General features: G+C 35.2%; 1 protein-coding gene across 1 annotated transcript in view; it reads right to left on the reverse strand.

The window, feature by feature from the left end:
• Window positions 1-1,699: 1,699 nt before the first annotated feature.
• FOXP2 (forkhead box P2) overlaps window positions 1,700-5,110 on the reverse strand; it is a 624,730-nt gene continuing 621,319 nt past the window's right edge. The window contains exon 21 of the mRNA XM_033192941.1: window positions 1,700-5,110. This exon is cut by the window's right edge and continues 560 nt beyond it. The gene's annotated coding sequence lies outside the window, so the exon portion shown is untranslated.

The raw sequence follows: 5,110 nt of genomic DNA on the forward strand, positions 1-5,110 counted from the left end.
TTCTCTTTTTTTTTTTTTTTTTGAGATGGAGTCTCTCTCTGCCGCCGGGGCTGGAGTGCAGTGGCCGGATCTCAGCTCACTTCAGCTCACTGCAAGCTCCGCCTCCCGGGTTCACGCCATTCTCCTGCCTCAGCCTCCCGAGTAGCTGGGACTACAGGAGCCCGCCACCACGTCCGGCTAGTTTTTTGTATTTTTTAGTAGAGACGGGGTTTCACCGTGTTAGCCAGGATGGTCTCGATCTCCTGACCTCGTGATCCACCCGTCTCGGCCTCCCAAAGTGCTGGGATTACAGGCTTGAGCCACGGCGCCCGGCCATATTTTCTCAAATTACACATATTCTTATAGTTATCTTGTGCCTTGGTGTTTACAGTTTTCCATGCAGTTTAAAAAACAAACAAACAAAAACAAAAAAAGGGAAAAGATAGAGTTTATGTTCTTTTCCTTCACCAGCATTTGAACATTAGGATTTGTCTTAATATCCTTTTATAAAATATTTGAAACAGTAGGGAATTGGATGCTTAGCTTTCATTACTTGTTCAAGAAAATACTTAAAGTGTGCTTAAAGTGTGACTTGCCATCTGTATTTCTTCTCTGCTTAGATTTTAAGATGACATCTTTTTTGTGTTTTTATTTTTATAATTCAGAAGGAATTAATGAGCAAGTTTTTACAAAGCACCTGAATCCTCCATTGATTCAACAACAGAAAATATCTGGGTAACAAGTGTTTTACACTACAGGATCACAAGAGTTTGAATTTAGGTTTAAGTACAAAACATCTGACAAATCAGTTTTACTCATTTCTTGTTATTCCTAATCTGTAAATTGTTCTCCTTATAGTAAAGCATAGAAAATGCTCAGACTGGATTCACATCTGTTATATAGCCTTTAGTAAGTTAACAAAATACACTGGACAGGATACATTGGTAATCATTTACTTTCAACAATTGATAGAGAAAAAAATGCAATGTTCAAGGACATTAATCTCACGTCTATACTTCTTTTTCAAACCATTTTTTAATCCTGTGGAAAGTCCTTTAGTCAAGGTACCCTTTCACTAGGATTACAGAAAATATTAAGTTATGCATAAAAAAAATTCTCAACAGATTGATTATCCTTTTACTTTTGATTGTGAGGAGATTTAGAAGTCAGGTTAAAGTAAGCAAAATTTTCTAACACGGGGCCCTATCTTGCCTGTTTTTTTACATCAAATTGTGGGTCTGGAACAGATCCCTAATATCCTAAAAAGCATTTCCTTGGAAGCTACTTACCTATCTCCAACACATTCCTCTAAACCATGGCTGGATGCTGTGGGTGTGACTGACATTTAGAGGCAAAACAAAAAAAGACGATAAAGCAAAAATGTCATAAAGTTAAAAAGAGTAATCATGTTTTCCCCTGGCATTTTTTAATGGTCAGAATTTATAATGTCAAATTGTATCAGAATAAAAACACAAAAACATGAGATGAGTGTGTGGGGAAGCAATTTGGAACCTGAAGACAGTTTTTAATGGAATGCATTTGACAAGCAGCCTCCATCTTTATTGACTACATTTGAGTATGGTCTGGTTTATGAATCCCCAATCCCTAAGAAAATAATTTTAAACAAATTGTGGGACATGTGTACACAAATTTATGACTTGGCTCTGGCATGGAAGAATGGTCTCTCCGAAAGAATAAAATCCTAGTGGTTATAAATGGGTCAAAAAGAATTAGAATTTTTTATTTATACTTCAGAAATGTAATCAAGTGAATGAAATGGTTTCATATACATTTTTACATCCAACAGCAGTGACACACTGTTCATACATTAATTCTATAGTAAAATGTACATCCTTCTTTTTTGCTAAGATATGCCAAGTGTTCATGGACAAAAAAAACCTTTCATTGCAACCTGAACTAGTGAAATAACAAGGGTAAGCCATGTTCCTTTCAATAGCTTTATAGACTTAATAAAGCTATTGTCCAAATGTGTGTTAATACTGGCATGTGTAAGATGAAGTCTCAAAATTCTCAAAAATGTAAATGTCCAACTTGAAAACTTTACAAAATATCGTATTGGATTTTGCGACTGAATCTGCCCAGGGACATTAAAGTCCAGGATGGTTTATTTAAGTGTACTTCTGTAGCTCTATTCCTAGCTGACTATTCTTCGATTCCCTAATCACAAAGAAATGCATTCTTATGAAGTTAAGCAGCTGTAGACACAGAATGCTGATGACATTTTCTCCATATCTGAGTTATCTAAAGAAAACCCAGTTAGTGGTAATTCTACCAAATATTTGTAACATTCACATAAAATTTTAATTGATTTTCAAATAGTACAACTGTGCCACGAATCCAACCACATAGAATATAAGCCTTAAGCCCACTAGGTTTAAGCAATTGTGTCTTTGTAGACTAAAACTATGTAAAATAAAATCTGATAACTCCCTGGTGTTAGAGGTAGACAGTTTTCTTTCAAATCCTAGGTTTGGTCCTTTATTTTATTCAGCAGTGAAAGCCATGAATACAGAACGAATAACAGCTGTTACAATTCTCAACCATGACTTCTAACGTCAGAGAATTCAAAGTATGAACATAGTACACAGTAATGAAAAGTATCAAAAATTAGTTTACCTCAAAAAAGATAAATAAAACAGGTATATTCCACCAATACATAAACAGATGTTTGTGCTACAGTTTAAAATTTGCTGTATACAAAAGATCATAGTCCCCATAATCAGCTTATGATAGAAGCAAGAATACATGAGCCATTTAAATTGTCAGACATTATGCTTTATAAGGTATGCACAGAAGTTCAAGCAATAAATACATACATTAGTTCAAAGCCTTACAATAGCTACGCAAAGCAGATGCAGAAAAGCAGATTTGCTATTACTAGCAAGCAATGATACAAGAGTAAAAATTCATGAAATGCATTAAAGCAACATTTTTCTTAGAAAAAGTCTGGTCATTTATGGGTCCACCAACATTTTTACATAATATGCACAATTATCAAAATACAGACCAAGCATTTCAGAAAACTCCAAAAAACCTAAAATCTATTTTCAAAGCAATTGCAGTTTTGGAGGTTTTTCTGGTATAATGTGCAAGCAGCTATTTTTTAAAATTGTATTCATATAAAACCCATGCAAAACTCTACAGGTATATGCATTCTGTGGCTGAGACTTCCTTTCAAAAGTTTTCTAACTGAGGTATGCATACTTTAGCATTGTAGTCTTAGGCCACCCTCCTGATGGTACAACTCTCGCATTTACTTCCAGTCCATCAAAGCCTTTTGAACATGCACCTGAAAAGACCCATTTTTCCTTTCAGATAATCCTTACAGTAGGATCCTAGATGACTGAAAACCATCTTTCACCATACCCATCTTTCTTTTAATACCATATTGTAAACTTCCGGTTCATTGATCATGACCCAAAGACAAACATAATGAAAAGTAGCAGTTACTGTGACGTTCTCACGTTTCATGCAATCTGCCATAATTGTTCTAATTTTTTTTTTTTTTTTTTTCTTTTTTTTTTTTTTTGCAGAGGTAGAAGCTTTCAGAAAGCCTTTTGGGTAAGTGGGAACACCCTTTTGAAAGCCGTTATGTCCTTTTATTTGGTGTGATAGATGACTGGGTATCTCTCTAACTCTATTTGCTGACTTCAGCAAAGAATCAATGATGAGCTTAGTTTGCAAGAACCGGTTCCATCACATGGAACTGGTACATATGTTAAGCTCTAGCAGCCACCTTCTGTCAAAACTGTTTGTAAAGCAATAACCATAATCAGGTTATGAGGTCCCTTGGTTGGGGGAAAAAGTATTATCAAGACTTGGCACAGCACATGAAAAGCAACACGTTAAGTTTCTAGGTTTTAAGCAAACATCTGACTATGCTATTTTCAACTACACCATTATTCAGTATCATAGTTTTGGGGTTTGGAGTTGTCAAGAAAACCAGCATTCCAACAGTTTGGCCTGTGCAAGTCTTTGAAGGGAGTGTATTGTTAGTGTTAATATCCCGTATAAGCAGAGGCAGAATTATATGTAACTTTGGTTTGACTGAAAATAAATACCATGGACTACAATTGCTATAATCTTTGCTTTCAGTGTAAAAACTCAGCTAGATCACTTTAAAATCAATATGAAATTAATTTTTGGCTTTACTAGACCTTTTATGTTTGGTTCCTACTTTTTGTTTTTTCATTATAACTTAAGACTATAAAAAAATAGTATACAACAAAGATTAAGACCGTACAAGACATCTTCTAACAACATGTATTCACCACTGAAAATAACTGACTGAATGAGGGAAAACAAAAACACAAAGTACTATATATATAACAATATGCAATCTGCATTTGCATCAAGTACATAATCGTTTTGGTCAGTGATCCACATTTGTTGCTTTCTAGCATATCATAACTTCCACTGCAGATTTTGTCCTCACCTCTGTCTTTAATGAAAGCAAATCTTCATTGCATTTAGATGGACTTTTGGCCTCAGAAGATTACTCTGTGACTGAATTAACTTTTTTAGTTGTGGTTTTTGTCATATTTTGTTTCTTTGTTTAGGGCTAAATGAAAAGATCCCAGAGGTCATCAGAAAACAGCAGGTAGTTCATGGAAAAGGTTCCTTTGTACTAATTGAAGTTACAGAAGGCTGACCAAAGCATGTGGCTGCTTCTGTCCTTGAGCTCTTGGCCATGGTTAGAGTTGGCTTTGGTTTGCAGCTGTAGCCTTTGACTGTGTTTGCAGGTAGACAAAGCTTTATCACAAGGAGGTAAAGAGTACAGTTGTAAGATCTATGCAGATATGCAAATGTTTCTATGGTGCTTGCACAGATAATGTTAGCTTAGGATTGCACTTTACATCTTAACACTAACAGCACAGACTGGAAGCCTAAGGTTTTAGATGGTTGCAACAGTCTAATTACTGTGTTTTGTAATAACTAACTTATGTCATTTACAGTTGGTGGCACCAACATAAAAAACTAATGTTCTGTTGTTTAAAATTCAGCTAGATACAAGCAGTGACACTAATTTCTGATACTACTCCTGTGCAAATTAAAAACAATAGCAACAAGTTGAACTTGACCAGCAATTGTTTCTAACATTACAACTACT

This window comes from Trachypithecus francoisi, unplaced genomic scaffold, assembly GCF_009764315.1.
Source record: "Trachypithecus francoisi isolate TF-2019V2 unplaced genomic scaffold, Tfra_2.0 Lachesis_group4, whole genome shotgun sequence".
In the NCBI taxonomy this organism is placed as follows: Eukaryota; Metazoa; Chordata; class Mammalia; order Primates; family Cercopithecidae; genus Trachypithecus; species Trachypithecus francoisi.